At 48.1% G+C, this 17,020-nt stretch overlaps 1 protein-coding gene across 2 annotated transcripts in view; it reads left to right on the top strand.

The window, feature by feature from the left end:
* ANKRD28 (ankyrin repeat domain 28) overlaps positions 1-17,020 on the top strand; it is a 730,284-nt gene that overhangs the window by 20,401 nt on the left and 692,863 nt on the right. The window lies entirely within an intron of this gene.

Raw genomic sequence — 17,020 nt, forward strand, 5'->3', positions numbered from 1 at the left:
ACAGCAGAACACGTCTTAGACAAACAGCTCTGATAGCATACTTTGCTCCCATACAAACGCAATGCAGCTGTGACATTCAGCCCCATCCTCACACACAATGCTGAACCAACATCCCTGTATCCATCCATGCTAGCATGCATATTTTAGCACATGCTTTCCCATTACAGCTCATTGACATGTGCAGGTATGTTTTTGTACACACTTAGCTCTGCTCCTGTGCATACTGAGGCTTTGCAGCGCGCACTTTTTGCCTCCCCAGTACAAAGCCTCTTCTGAAGCAGCGGCAGCTGTCCGTAGGACCGGTGAGTAATGTGCTTCGTATGACCAGTGCCTTTGGACTCTCACAGTGTGGTTCTGCTTATAGTGCTGCATGAGCTTCTGGTGAGTAGTTTGTGCCCCCGCCTGTCGTTGTTCTGTTGGTTGGCAGTCTCCCAAGTTGTGATCACAAAGCCCGCTTTCCTCTTTAGAACAGGTGGGGAGCCCAGCTGAGAGTTGCTGGGGGTCTTTATTTTATGTGCAGATGGGTAATTTTTCCCTTGGTTGATGTGGCTTCCCAGGACAGACTGGGGGACGTCTCGAGCAGGGCTGCAGGGTTGGATTTACTTGTTTGTTGCAAATGCCAGCATAGGGTATGCCTTTCCTTTGGTAACCACGTATCCTTTATTAACCAATGTGCCTATTTACAAGATAATTTTTCTACCAAGTCTATTTTCTGTGTTGATGATTTTAAAGCTCTTACATTTGTTTTTGGTTTGTTTTCAAGCTTACAGACAGTTTATAGAATGGTTTTTGCTCGGTTTCAACCCAGTCTAGCTAGCACTATAGTTTTACTCTGATGGTGCTAGTAATGGGTGTACTGCAATTGTTTGACATGAACTCTTTATTTCCTATCTGTACTTAAACGCTGGTTCTGAGTGAAGACCACCGGGTGCTGTGCATTGAAGATTACTGTGGTTTAGGTGCTGGCCTCCTTGGTGCAAGATGTTTATACTAGGCCTAGGTGTTTTTATTCTGTCTTTGCTGACCACAGGCACGTTTTGTGATGCCCTGGGAATCCCTTATGTTTCTTCGTGCATGCATTCATTTAATTGTTTAGTACAGCACACACCGGTTGCCCCTCTGCCACTTCAGTGCTCCTGTGTGCCTGGGAAGAAGGAACGTCCAACCAGTGAGTAGAAGGGCAGGCCAGCCTCTCCGGATTTTCTGACGGGGGTTATGTGGGTCCCTAGAAACCATTTTTGAAGAGTAACAATCTCTTCTTGCTGTGGTGCTGTGCCCATAATAGACTAGTTATCTGTATTTGGCATAGCAGTGTAAGAGAAGTCGTTTATCTATATGAATGCGTTTCTCAGTAACAACTAACTGTTCTGTTGAGTCTAGACTTGAAGGATTCGTTGCACGTGCCCTGGTCACTGAATGTGCGATATTTCATGTACTGCTTATTTCTCACTGAACTAGTGGCATGCAGTCTGGCTAGGGGATCCCTTGGAGCCAGGACCTAGATCAGTGTTTCAGACAAATATCGCTGAAAGCCATCACAGGGAATGAAGCATTTGTGTTCCAGGGTGGATTTTCATATTTTCGGTTTTATTCTATGGTTACACATTTCTGTCTATTTTTAGGTGAGCTCTTGATTCATGAAAAAGCCCTTCAAAAAAGTAGACTTTAAAAATGCAGTTGCAAAACAAGTTGTGTCCAAAAAGTCACGGCCATCTGCCATCGGGTATATCTGGGTGTCAAAAATGCAGAGGTAATAATGGTGTACCATTACATTTTTTTAAGGCTGATTTCTTTTTTGTAGGATGTGTTTTAAAAAATAATAATAATAATAATTAACTATATATTTGCAAGGGGTATAATTCACCCTGAATGTAATCTTTCTCCTACATTGTAGTTCTCTTTTGCCCCCTGCTTCAATGTCATTTTTTTTTTTGCAACCTCCTTTACCTCTGTTCTTTGCCCTCTCCCTTTTTACCCACTCTTATTTTCACCCACCTACATTTCCCATGCCAGGTCCTCTTTCTTCACAGGGGGTGCCCTCATATTTGTCCCATATCTGGCAAACCACAGACACCGGCACTCCTTCCAATGCTTTCCTTCTGCCCTTTTCTAGATTTTCATAGCCCTTTCGTTTCCCTGCGTGATAAGGTGCTGCACCGCTAGTGTGTTCCTATCCGCCACTTACTCTTCCGCCTGTGGCGTTCTTCATTTTGGGCTCCTCCTTCCCTTCTTTGCCAAGGTGGTCCTCTTTCATTTTGTAAGTTCATTTATTTACACAGCATTTTCTATTTCTATTTACTTGAAGCATTTTTTTATACACTAGAGTCACCCAGTTGGTGTTCTGAAGCTTTTCAATTAAACATTTCACAAAAGAAGGGAGTACATTAACATACAGTGGAGAGCAGGCACCATTGAAACAATCGTGGAGCCGGTTAGAGCTCCAAGCGAGTATGGTAGTGGATAACATTTAATGCTGCCGTAGGAATTGAGTGGAAAAAAGGGTCTTGACTTTATTCTTATTTCTTCTTTTGTTTACTTTTCCAGCTTTGTGCGTTTTGTCAGCTTTTTTACATGCAACTATTCAATGTCTAATACTTTATTGCAAACCTCATTGGTTTTAATTGATTATCTTAAATGTCTAACCCCACTCCCCCAATATACATCTGAACCCCTGGCCCCTCCCCACAGGGCATTGAGTGATTGCAATCGTTCATTGTGTAATTCCCCCTTTTGAAAGAATTTTACCATTAAAGTTTGTAATATTCCGCTGCAGGCTGTTTTTGATTTACACTTTTTTTGTGTTGAAATAAATCCCTTATTTTAACCCACGTTACATTTTTCATTGTCTTAGCTTGAAACAACCCCTTTAACATTCATCCCATGCCTTGACGGCAGAGTAGACATCGGCGTTTTATCGATACATACCCTCACACCCTCTGTATCGTTGCCAACTTACATTCTACTTGTAGATCATGGTGGGGTGAACCTAGAAGGGCCCCTGCTCTTTGTTCTTTAGCACAGCATGCTATTGCTTTCCCTTTTTTTAACAATGTTATGACAGTCTGTCACATCAAGCCTAACAATGAAGCGGTAATTAAGGACAGGTCATGTACCCGCAGGTTGCACATTCACCAAGCCACTGCTCCTGTCTTTGGCCCATATCCAGCTTTCCTCTATCCCTGGAGCATTTTGTTCCTGAATGCATTCAAGTTGTGTAAGCTTGTAAATGATTAATAACCACTTTATGCAGTTTGTTTCTGCTGGTGATGCTAGGTCAGGTCAGGGCAGGCAGACCAAGATCTAGTGGCCAGAAAGACAAGTGCAGTACGAAAAAGTCATTTGAAACGACCAATACTTTTTCAATTAGATGTGAAGGAATGGGACTGGAACAGAGTAACACCGGAAAGTATTCATAGAAACGTCGAGAAAATAACAAGTGATTGAATTGAAGAAGACTGGTTCTTAGCACTTGATAAGATAGGTGAGGTCTTACATGTGAACAGGAAAGAGATGGACTCGGCAGGCTGCCTGATGCTCCTGGGCCATCAGTTTGCACTTTTATAAATCCATAAAGTGAGTTTGCGGTTAAGGTTGGTCGTTGGTTGAGGTGTGCCTGTTCCACAGGCCACATGATTTGAATTCCAGCAGGACAGAATTTGTCCTTCATCCTCTTGGGGTTTATACCATACTTCTCGTTGGGAATGTTAATGGTAAGATCTATTATTTAACTCGGAAAGACGGTCTGGCTTGTGGAATTGCTGTAATTAGTTTTGTTTATTGATTGTGGTTAGGCATTGTTAGCTTTTGGTCTTTGAGATGCTTATGTGGCCTTTATTGTTCATTGTGATCTTCCTCTGCTAAGAAGAATTGACCAGTGGATTTGGGAATGGCTACTAGAACTGGGCATTGATTTCAGCACGCAGCAGAATTGGTCGGTTCACAAACCTACTATATTACTAATATAACATTTGATGTGGGTACCGTTTGCATAACCACGATTGGGGAGGATTATCCAGTGGTGTACGTACATGCATTTTGGTCTTCATTATTTGACCTCTTGTGTGTGGTATTTGTGATTTCTAAACTTCAGCCAGTCGCGAGTCTGGGATTCTTCTTCACTGCACTTTAAAATGCCGTACCAGTGGACTTGACAAGCAGTGCCCAGTCATGTGCCAGCCTACCCAGATGGACTCGCAAAAGACAAATCCCTAACACAATTTTACCATCAAATATTGTAAACGTGCTCGACAGTCGATCTCAGGAGTCTAATGTTCATTACCTGAAAGGAGGGTGAGGGAAAGCAGTGAGTCCCAGAGAAACTGTCTACAATCAACCAGTCGTACAACAAGCAACTCTAAGACCCAAGACTGGCATGTGTATCCAATCAGTTGTCTGGTTACAGCGAGGAAAGCAGTCTTCTGTTCTGGCCATAGTCTACACACAAAAGCAAGCATTTGCAATGTAATACGTCTCACATTTACGAGAGTTTGAGCTATTGGCATTGTAAATGACGATGCATTTTATTTATATTTTGTTTTTAAAACGGTTAAATAAAAGGCGTTGTCATTTACAATGCCAATAGCTTTTACTCTAGCAAATGCTAGACCTATTGTATTGCAAATACTTTTGTGCTATAAAAATAAAAAAGCGTTGGGAGAGAGCATTCCCTGACAAAGCTATATGAGAAAATAGTGATTGGGGCATGGCGGTACTAAGGAGGGACTACTAAGCCTATTGACCCATAACAGCCACAGTTTACTGTGGCCAATGACCGAAGTGAATGAAAAAGATGGGCGGAGAGTGGGCAGAGCTTCAAGGTCCTACCTGAATACAACATGTCTCACAGAGCAGCATGTGCTGCCCAGGCTCGAAATAAAGACTCATGGAACTCCATAGATAGTGAACTTTTTTCTAGGCCTGGGCGGTAAATTCCGTTCCGTTTGGGTAAGTTCGCATTTCGTGGAGAACGCAGAATTGCCAAAAATTCCACGATCCGCGGCTTCGCAGAATTTTTTTCTTTTCCATGCTTTCAAAATGCGGGTTCGCAAGATATTTCCCCCTCCGAGCACGCAAACAGCGTTTGCGAACAGGAAAAAAAGCATCCCGAACGGGCCGAACAAACATTTCCGCGTGTTCGTGGAATTTGTGCGTGCTCATGGATATTTTTTACAGTTTAGCAGAGCTTTGCATAGCGCAACATCGCAAATTCTGCCCACCCTATCTTTTCCCCCAGTTTAGAGCCTATAACCAACCAACTTTGCACGCTGCTAAGAAATCGAGCACATCAGTCAGTGCAGGTAGCGGATCCTAACGCTGCCGGCTGACCCCTAATTGATTCACTCCTCAGACGCTCTCAGCGCGAGGACTCAGGCCACGCCCCCTTGTTTGGTCACGCCCCCCTGACCTCACCCTCAACAACCACTTATATAATGTGCCTCTGGCGGAAGTGCAGCGGACGAGCACAGCGGGAGCGCCGTTTGCGTGCCGAAGGCGCGCCTAAGGCAAGCCCGTCTGCGCCAGACCGAGCCCAGAGCCCATAGCCCCTGCCGCACTTACCCACCCCCTCATCAAATACTCAAAAGAATCTCCGCACCATCTTGGAGACCCCTCACATACCATTACCCCGGAAGATGTACATTCAAGATGTTCGAACTGCGCCTATAGGTTCACGCCTCTTCCCCCCCCCCCCCCCCCCCAGGTCCCTTCCAAAGCATCAGACAGAAATCAACTTACTTCTGACAGACTCCGCCATTGACATCCTTTTTTAACAGAAACCTGGCTGTCAACAAGCTCCGACCCAGACATTATCCAATCATTACCACCTGGGTATCTCATAAAAACCCACAACAGACCCACGGGAGGGGGTCTAGCGATTATATATCGCGACTACCTGTCATGTCAGTTTAAAGACAGCCCCATCTCAGATTGCGAAAATGTTCTTTTCTCCCTACATCAGCCGCCGTCTACTACGCTATCCGGGATTCTAATCTACCGCCCACCGGGACAGGTAGGATGCTTCATAAACTCCCTAATGGACGCCATCTCCTCCCTTGCCTGCGTGTCATCAAACTTCTCAATCCTTGGAGACTTAAATCTCCATTTCGATGACCACGCTAATAAACTTGCCTCAGATCTGAAAGCCGATCTAGCCTCCCTTAATCTACAACTTCGGAACAATGTACCTACTCATTTGAAAGGACATCTGCTAGATCCCATTTTTTCCAACCTCACTAGATTATCTGCCCAATCCTCTTTGCCCCTCCCCTGGTCAGACCACTTTTTAGTTCCTTTTAAACTTCAACTTCCAGGGAAGGAGTTGGAAATACCACTTCCCCAGCTTCCTTCACGCCCATGGAAAAAATTGGACACCAACTCCTGGGCACTAACGCTGTCAACCACCATACCGGTACTAGACCCAGACCCCTCTAAAGCTGACATCCAATTGCATAAATGGATCAATGATTCCCTTAACTCAGTCTTGCCACTAAAACCTCTTCCAACTATCAGGAAACCCTCCAAACTTCCTTGGTTTACTCCGGAATTACGCGATCTAAGAAAGAAAGGCAAAAGGCTAGAGCGCCAATGGAGAAAAAACTGGAATACGGACGACAAAAGTGAATACAGAGCCCATATTAGGCTCTACAAAAATTTTAAAAAAAACAGCGCAGGCCACCTACTTTGAGGAAAAAATAGCCTCAGCGGCCAATTCCGCAAAGGAGACCTACCGCATAGTTCATCTCCTCACCAAAATGCAGGACCCACCGCCGACTCCGGACCTGGAGGGCGTAAGATGTAACCAGATGGCAGAGTTTTTCTCGGCAAAAATCGAAAAAATTCTGACTTCCCTACCGGCCCCCTCCCCCTCCCAAGCATGCTCTAGCCCCTCACCTCTCCAAGATGCCCCACGCTTATGCACCTTCCCCCCATTTTTACCTCCTTACACTCTATTGCTTGACTAATGGTGTTGTATGTACTTTTTTAATTAAACTGAAATCGTTTTAAATACCTGCACTGCTTCTCAGTTCCCCTGTGCCCTGGTCCACCGCGGCTGTTTTGTGCCGATTGTTGTGGAGGGACAGGTCGGGCGGCGCCATCTTGAGTGAGGCCTGGTCCCTGGCTGGTCGGGATGTAGCGGTCCAGCTCGGGGAGGGGCTTGGGTGATAAATAATGGTCCCCCATAGGGCGCGCAGCGGTCGCGCGCAGCGGGCGCGCCGACTGCGCGCCAAAGGAGGGCCCGTCTGTGCCCGTCCGTGCCTCGGACGAGCCCAGGGCCGGCCATACTGCTCGGCGCATTCCTGGGATCTCTTCGCTAGAGAAACGCAGGTACTTGCGCAGTGCTCTGTGGAGTCTGGGCCCCCCCTGCTAAGGGTCTACCCTGTCCTCGGGTGGTCCCTGATGGCGCTTTGGCTATATGCCCCCACTGTGGCTTCTTCCCCCAACCCTTCCTTCCTTCATATCCGGTCATCAACGCCCCTGCCCCCAACATCAGGGCGGGTTTGATCAATGCCAGATCTGCGGTGAGGCATGCCGCCGATATTTATGAATTACTAGGGGAAGGCCAGTTGGACGTATTGTTCCTCACGGAGACGTGGATGACTAATACTTCCGCTCCTAGTGTGGAACTTGCTGTCCCCAGGGGTTTCAAGATGGCTAGGGTTGATCGCCCTTTAGGTAGAGGGGGGGGATAGCTATCGTTTTTAGGGAGTGGTGGAGCTTCACCTCTGAGCCTCCGACTGCGGATGCCAGGGCAGAGGTTCTTCATTTTTCTATAAAAACTTCCCCTCATTTTACCCTGGGCGGATCTTTGATCTATAGGCCACCGGGTCAGCCTAGCCATTTCTTGGATTCCCTAGAAGAGTACATAGTGCCCCGTGCCCTAAGCTTTCCCAAGTTTCTGCTGGTCGGCGACTTAAATATCCATATGGATGTTCCGAACGCCCCGGAAGCACGAAGACTTGGTGAAATCCTCGAGCTTGCTCAGCTAAATCAATGGGTCACTGGTGCAATGCATGCGGGTGGTAATCTACTCGACCTGGTTTGCTCTAATTTTCCCATTCAGTCGGTTACTGTGGAAAAGACTACATGGTCGGACCATGATTTGGTCAGATTCATGTGGGAATTGCTCGAACCCAGTCTCCCATCTCTCATTAGTCACCCTCAAAAGATTAATGTACTCGAGTTCAGACAGGCTTTGTCCAGCACCCGCCCAAAACTTAACTCATGTTTAGACACAGCAGTATGCGAGTTTAATGAGTGGGCTCGGGAGGCGACTATCGCCTCTACCAAGCAAAGTACGGTGTGCAGAGCTAGGCGCTCTCCCTCCCAACCCTGGTTCTCCCCGGAACTGAGAGAACGGAAACTGGGGTGTAAAAAATTGGAACGAGCTTGGAGATGTGGATATAGCTCTGAGGCTAAATCCGCTCTACGACTCGCCCAGAAAGATTATTATACTGCCATCAAGGTAGCCAAGGGGAATTTCTATGCAGGGCGTATTGCTAAGGCTGATAACAATAGTAGAGAGATTTTCTCTATTGTTAAAAGTTTTTTGTCCCCTGTGGCTGATGCTGTTCCACTCCCGTCCTCTGCGCAATGGTGTGAGGAACTCTCATCTTTTTTCATTACGAAAATAACAAAGATCCAGCAGGACCTTTTAGCGGCCCTTCCAGCCGACCACCTAGCGGCTGATTTGGACCCTTCACTATGTCCAAATTCAGGGCAGCACTTCACGAACTTTGTGCAAGCTGAGGAGTGTACCGTTCTCTTGCTCCTTCAGTCCCTGAAGTCTGGCTCTCCAGCCGATCCGTGCCCGGCCCGGGTGCTGTCGGAGGTGGCGGAAACAGTCTGCGCTGAGATCACGCAGATTGTTAACCTCTCCTTGGCCACTGGAGAGGTGCCTGCAGCCTGGAAACAGGCCAAGCTGCTGCCGCTTCTGAAGAAACCTGGACTGGACGTGTCGGTTCCTGGGAACTACCGTCCCATTTCCCTTCTCCCGGCACTTACAAAAATTTGTGAGAAGGTAGTCCTTCAGCAACTGGAGAACTTTGTTGACATCTCCAATGCCCTCCACCCCGCTCAATCAGGCTTCAGGGCGGCGTATAGTACTGAGACGGCGCTGGTGGAGATGACTGAGTCAATTCGGGAATGTTTGGACGGAGGTGGCAGAGCGGTCTTAATTTTATTGGACCTCTCTGCCGCGTTCGATACCGTCCCCTATGAGCTCCTTCTCCGCCGGTTGTCGGCCATTGGAATTGGGGGAGTTGTCCTAGATTGGCTATCCTCCTTTCTGTCCGATAGGACTCTGCAGGTCTGGATGCCTCCTCACGCCTCTGAACCTAAACCACTGCTTACAGGGGTACCGCAGGGGTCTACTCTTAGCCCCCTGCTGTTTAATGTCTATATAACCCCCCTGGTTTTTCTGGCAGAACAGTTTGGGGCCAAGATAATAGGGTATGCAGATGATACCCAGCTGTTGTTTACCTGGCCGGATGATAATCTGGATACAGCGGTTGTTCATCTGTGCTTGTCCGCTGCATTTCGTTGGTTAACACAGGCCCAATTGAAATGCAACGAGGAAAAATCTGAAGTACTTTTCTATGGTTCCTTCCCCACCTCGTTTAAGAACTCGTTGTGGCCACCAAACATTCCTTGCCCAAAAGAGATGGGGAGACCAGCAAAAAATCTCGGCATCTGGTTTACAGAGGATCTCAAATTTGAGGCCCACATTAATAAACTTACAGGCACCTGTTTCGCTACCCTAAAAATGCTCCGCAAATTCTTTCCTCTGCTCCCTAGGGATGCTAAGGAGACGGTTGCCAGAGCACTTATACTGGCTAGGCTGGATTATGCAAATGCACTGTTTAGTGGCATCCCGGCCTATTTGGTAAAACGCCTCCAAATCATCCAGAATGCGGCAGTCCGACTCTTGTTTAACATCCCGAGATGGAAGAGCGTTCGTTCTGAGATGCGCACGCTCCACTGGCTTCCGGTTGCCCAACGCATTCTATTTAAATCACTGGTGCTTGCGTTTCGTGCTTCTCATGATCAAGGCCCCTTGTATCTGAGGAAGAGATTTACCAGCTATGTTCCTGCACGCCCCCTCAGATCCTCTACCTTGCACAAACTGCATCTTCCCCGCTTCAAACGAGCAAGACTTGGTGGCCAATCGATCTCAGTGATCGGGGCCCGGGCCTGGAATGCTCTCCCTCTCCAGCTACGATCTATGTCCTCAGTGGCTGTTTTTAAAAAGCATTTGAAAACTCATCTGTTCAAGAGTGTAAGTTAAGTTTTCTTGTATGTCTGACTGTCTACCTCTCCTCTACCCGCGCCAGGATACTCCCCAGTAACGGAGCGCGCTATAAAATAATTTATACATACATACATACATACAAATCACCACTGAGATGTTTCTAAACATCTTACATACGGTAAAAAGTGGTGCTCCGTCAGACCCAGCCCCGATCAGCAAACTCAAACTGGTTGCCTCTACTGTAGCCCCCCCTCTTACCAACCTGGTTAATGCCTCTTTCAAAACAGGCACGGTCCCTGCTAACTGGAAGAAAGCTACGGTCAAGGCTCTTATAAAAAAACCGCATCTAGACCCCATGGAGCCATCTAATTTTAGACCCATCTCACTGCTGCCGGCCATCAGCAAAATTGCCGAACGTGTAGCAAACCAGCAACTCTCCTGGTTTCTGGAAACCAACCATCTCCTCTGCCAGTCTCAGACAGGTTTTAGACCGAGACAGGGGACCGACACCGCATTATTAGCCGTGGTCGAAGAAACTAGGAGCATTATGGACGCAGGAGGATCAGTGGCAGTGATCCTCCTCGACCTAAGTGCTGCCTTCGACACGGTGGACCATGCAACCCTTATCCACCGGCTCGGTCTGATAGGAGTGGCGGACTCCGCCTTAGCCTGGATTAAATCCTTCCTTGAAGATAGATCCTTCCAAGTGTCAGATGGGTACACCACTTCCAAGGCTCATCCACTCAAGTGTGGGGTTCCTCAGGGATCTTCCCTGAGCCCCACACTTTTCAATGTTTACATGGCCCCCCTCGAGGATGTGGTCACACCTTTTGGCATCAAAACAATAATGTACGCCGATGATACACAGCTGGTCGTTTCCCTCAACCAATCAGACAATTCCCTCCCCAATCTATCCAGTTGTCTAGAGAAGGTGTACCAGTGGATGTGTGATTCCCGGTTAAAACTAAACGGAGATAAATCAGAAATACTCCTCCTGGGAAATCCGAACAAAATTCCCACATCCCTTCCCTGGCCGCCATGTATGGGAACTCCACCAACCCCCAAATCCGAAGTAAAAAGTCTGGGGATATGGCTAGACCAGGATCTCAGTTTTAAGACTCAAGCCAGGAAAACTGCAGGAACCTGTTTCGGCCTCATAAAGATGTCAAGAAAGATCCTCCATCTGATCCCCTCCCAATCCAGGAAACTCCTGATGCAGGGGCTGGTGAACTCCAGATTAGATTACGGCAACGTGTTGTATCTGGGGGCTCCAGCCTCTGTAGTCCACAGACTACAATGTGCACAGAACGCGGCTGCAAGAATCTTAACTGGAACCAAAGCGAGGTGCTCTGCCAAACCAGCCCTCAGAAACCTGCACTGGTTGCCAGTGAAAGAACGTGTCACATTCAAAACCCTGTGTATTTCCCACAGAATAATGCACGACGAAGGCCACCCCATTCTTAGACCACTTCTGAAACCGCACCAGTCCAGTAGACAACTAAGATCCAACTCCCCTATCTCTCGCGAGCGTCCCTAGGATTAGGAAGGCTAGAACTGGCGGTCGCCTGTTCTCTTATAACGCCCCCAGATTGTGGAACTCCCTCCCACTCTCTCTGAGGCGAGAACATAATCACCTTAGTTTCCGGAAGCAACTAAAAACCTGGCTCTTCCCTTGATCACCTCTCCCTTGCTTCCCCACCTTGCTGGATCTATGGTCACTAGCGCTGGGATGCCCGAGAGTAGCTATGCGCTCTATAAATCCCAAATCAAATCAAATCATTACACATCCTTAGTGTCCATTCTCCGCTGTTCCGTGCCGGAGACCTTTCCCAGCAAGTCTGTAGAACCCCCCCCCCTCTCACCGAGGGGACGGGATAAATATTGAATCTGTTTTATCGCTTGGGAAAGAGGCTCAACAAATCTGTATTTCTCCAATTCAGAAACTCCTACACAAGCAGCACAACCGTCACTGTCCGTGTTCAGATGTCAACAGTAAACCAGACAGTTTTTTTAGGCTTGTTGATTGAGGGTTTTGGCAATATGATCGATACAGACTTGCTCACACTTTTTTCCTGTCATTGTCTAAATGTGTCTATTGGGATGCTGAGCACCTTTTTGTCTTTTCTCTGTGTGTGGAGTGAACAGTGGATCTGTAGGTTAGCTGCATTATTAGTGATTATTGTGTATTAGCCACGTTGATTGTGTTGAGTCCACTATCCTGCTCAGGAGTCTGATTCTTGTCACTTAAGAGACCCTCGTGAGCCTCTGTTGTATGGGCTCTGTGCCGGGCAGCGGACTGTCCACCCCACGAGTACGCCAAGAGTACTCCTCTTGCACACTCGTTAGCCCGGCCCTCTGGCAAGTATTTTTTAAACCTTCTGGTGTCCGATCTCATGCTATGCAGTTACAGTATTTATAAATATATGGTTGCTCATTCTTTCTTTGTAGTCCCAATTTTGGTTGACCTATACATTGAAAGACCGGTCCAGGGAAGACCTGGCTTGGCAGTTCAGTCTGGACTGTTCCCACGAGGCCAGGGTCAAGACTGATTTCCATATGGCTGTATCTGAACTGGGGTGACGAAGTGAGCTAAAGAACAAATGTAAATGTGGGTGTACTTGTAAAGCGCACTGCGACTCCATGGAGTATCCTGGCGCTGAAAGACCGCTGGGGAACCAGTCCTGGTTTTCCCTGTGAGATGGTCCCTTTCTGGGTATCTCCAAGGTGAAACCAGGCATCCCCGGCGTCTGTGTGGGGCCGTTGTAGAGATGAGGCAGGCTTAATGCCCAGAGTAGCCGAGTGTGTTCCCTGGTTAGAGTAGGCACCGAGGCGAGAATTAGAGAGTCCGTTTTAACCCTGGTCCACGACCCTGCCGCGCCGGGAATTGAACCCTGGTCCCGGGCTGTTCTCAGCTTACGGGTCTGCCACCTCTATCCAGTGAGCCGAGCCACTCCACTTGATGGATTCAACCCAGATCTGTGACTGGGGGTGAGTGTCTGAAAAGTTTCTGCGCTCCGTCCATCATCTCCTTGTGTTTGCTATGAAAGACCTGCCAAGGTGAGGCAATGTAAGCTAGTAGCAAATAGTGATGCTATAGCTCTGATATCCTGGCGCTACACCCCCGCTCCGTGTTTCCTGAACCTGTGCTTCTGTCCATACTTCTCCTCATGTGTGGCTATTCATTGGAGGACATGGTTAATTGTGGCTTTAGTTTGACGTGTTACAAAAAGGGGGTGGTGATGAACAGAGTGTCTGAGTTAAACAGACCACTCTTACCCAGTCCAAAGATCAGGGCTTGATCCATCACCGTTATTTATCTCACTGCCCCATCCCAGCTCAGAACCTGGCTATATGCAAATCAGTCTGTCCCTGGCCCAGTGCATCATGGGAACAGGGCAGACTAAACTACCAAGCCAATTCTTCACCAGAAAGGAGACAAGCTACCGGGCCGGCTTGCTTGAATCCTGATGGAGCAGTGAGAAAGGGACTCATGTCTGAGTATACCCTGCCACACCTATAGTGGCCAAAAACGATTTACAAAAAGGGGGTGGTGATGAACAGAGTGTCTGAGTTAAACAGACCACTCTTACCCAGTCCAAAGATCAGGGCTTGATCCATCACCGTTATTTATCTCACTGCCCCATCCCAGCTCAGAACCTGGCTATATGCAAATCAGTCTGTCCCTGGCCCAGAGCATCATGGGAACAGGGCAGACTAAGCTACCAAGCCAATTCTTCACCAGAAAGGAGACAAGCTACCGGGTTTAGTGGCCAAAAACGATTTACAAAAAGGGGGTGGTGATGAACAGAGTGTCTGAGTTAAACAGACCACTCTTACCCAGTCCAAAGATACAGCCAGGTTCTGAAACTGGGATGGTGCAGTGAGCTAAAAAACGGTGTTGGATCTAGCCCTGATCTCTTGACTGGGTGAGAGCTTTCTGCTTAATTCAGAGACTCTGTCCCTCACCACCCCTTGTTGTAAATATTTAGTTTGACGTGTAGCAGCAGACCAACTTTAATATGGCTATGCATTTGTGCAAGAACTGAACAGAAAACACAAGTTTGACTTGTTTTTGTTTTTAAGATTAGCCCCTAATTTCGTTGAATCTTTGTTTCCTGTGGAGCAGTGTTTTGAGTGTGACCTTTGTACATGTGAACAAAAGATAATGGTTTCTCAGAATAAAGATTCTGGAACTTGGAGCTGAAAGAATTGGTCAGCAACATTTTTTTGATAATACATCCGTTCCAAGTAAAACAACTTGGCTTTCTGACTCACGTTTACGTGGTACGCGCAGTTTAATATGGATTTGATGTTTTTGAAATTCCCCGTGTTCCTGAGTGATGAGGACACGCGGGGCCGTAGCGGGGTTTTTGGCGTTGTCTTTTCAGCTCCTGGAAGGTGGCAATTATTATCGTACAGTTGTAGAATAAACTCTGTCGAAGACAGATTGTCAGTCTCGAAGGTATTTCGGCAGTAGGGTGCTCCAGTCGCCAGGCACACGTCTTGGGGTTGAAATGTTTGCTATTTAATGCGCTTGAAGCATGGCGGACATCCTCATTTGATTGTTGATACAGCTTGTTAACCAGGACATGCACACCCTGAAGTATGAAGCCTGCCCCTCTTACGCTGCTCCTAAGCTCCAGTGCCCACTCGCTGGCACCCTCTGAGATCAGGTGCCGTGGAAGCGGCAGTGGTAGGCTTGACTGTTGCACATTCTCCATGGGGATGTGCGCTCCCCACCTCCCAGGGCTCCTCCCTCTTATTATTTCCATTTTTGTGTTGAGCAGTGCCACTTCCGGTTCGTTCCTCCTTCCGGGGCCGCTTTTGCCGGTACGAGTGCCCTTCCATCTTGTTTTTATTTCAGAGAGACTGTACCAGGCACCCGTCGAGCCGCCGGCCCTCCCTTTGCACTGACCTCCATTTTCCTCCTTGCACGATGGATGTCACGCTTTTAAAAGTCACGTATGTTAAACACATCTGAAGGATGTAGAGATGGACGTCCAGTGTGCCAGTTGGCCCAGTTCGTTGTAGGAGATGACGGTGCCAAAGGAAGAAGCGAGTGGGCACCTGTAGTAAGTGATGAGCACCGCGGAGGCTTCCAGGCGCGCGCAGTGACATGATGCCACTTGGGCCATATGCGCGGTGGCAAGCTTTGCCCCTGGCATGCATGGCGCTCTGGGTTCTCTAATTCACAGTGACGTGCCTCCTTCCTGAATCTGATGCTGTTGCCCGGCAACCCCTGCTGCTTCTTCTTGCATTTGCATCGTTGCTTGGCAACCGCTGCAACATGGAGTAGGGAGCAGGTCTGGCCAGCAGCATCTGCTCTGTCCGTGCATCTCTGCTCGCACACTCACTTGTTTGGTTTGTAGCCACCACATCTGGTAACATCCGCTGGCGCAACTGGCCTCTCTAGGAAGGTTGGGCATTCATTTATCATTTAGAGAGAAGGTAACCTTCAGGAAGTTCAAAGGACCCCTTCAGCTGGTTACCTCCGGCTCCAGAGCACCCTTAGCATCTGAACTTTAAGTGAGTGTCCTACGGTGAGTTGAACTGAGAGCTTTTCATTTATAAGATCTCGGAGGCGCCATCTCGATGGGGCGAAGAATTTTACCGTAAGATTGTGTATCAAACTACTCCTCGGTGAAAGTAAATGGATTGAACCCAGAGACGAAGGACAAGGGAGCTGCCACAGAGCTGTTCTTAGATTGGGCCAGAAAGGAATGAGCTCCGGGTTTGGAAAGCTCCGTGGATGATGTGCGGAGCAGGGCGCAGGAGGGGCGCTGCTGCATTCTGCTGGGGTTAGGGGCCCATGGACTCCTGCATCCACTCCAAGGATCTGTGCTTGTCCTCATGATCACAGGTTCAGTTCCCAGCTTTCATCCTGCTGAGGTTGATGAAATGAGTACCATCTAGCGGGATAACAGTAAACGGTTGTTTTCTGTTTCTTTCCACACCACTTGAAACTCCTCGAGGGGAACTTGCGCTCCTCAAATACATCCTTCTCTTCTGTTATTATACACTTCATCGAGGTGTCCAAGACATGCACTTGTTTGACGGCCGAGCATGGGCTGCGGTTCGCCGGAGGTCCTCCAGCTGGAAGGAGCAAGTGCTGACTCCCGAGCTGACCTGATCTGGAGGTAGGCTCCATCAGGCTGGGCACCCACGGCACGTGTGCATGGTTTAGGACCAGGTTTCGTGAACGTTGTCGGGCGGATATTCATCCATACATGCTGGTGATCCCCAAAGGCTCCTGCCCTCTTCCACATGACTTTAAACGCACACAAGCACTGTTGGCTTAGGAGCAGTCGCCAAACCTCGATCAGAGAATCTATAGCATTCAAATCTGCACATTATCTGCATTCATGTAGAACCAATCACATGTGAGTGGATGGCCTATGTTAACTGATACAGGCCTTACAGGGCAGCTGGAGGCCTCATTGCTGCACATCAGAACATCAAGTGGCCTCAGTGTGGCCGTTGTTGAAGGCAAATAGCCAGGATGCCCTTGTGTCCGCAGCTTCAATGAAGTGCGTCTGCTACAACCTCTCTGCAATGAAAGTGATCTGTGAGTCTCATCTCTGGGTCCCCTCTGTGCAGTGAAACTGATCTGTTAAGCGGTGCTGCACAAGTCTCATCTCTGAGCCCCCTCTGTGCAATGAAACTGATCTATGAGCGGTGCTGCACAAGTCTTATCTCTGAGCCACCTCTCTGCAATGAATCTGATCTATGAGCGGTGCTGCACAAGTCTCCTCTCTGAGCCCCCTCTGTTCAATG

This window comes from Lissotriton vulgaris, chromosome 10 (genome assembly GCF_964263255.1).
Source record: "Lissotriton vulgaris chromosome 10, aLisVul1.2, whole genome shotgun sequence".
In the NCBI taxonomy this organism is placed as follows: Eukaryota; Metazoa; Chordata; class Amphibia; order Caudata; family Salamandridae; genus Lissotriton; species Lissotriton vulgaris.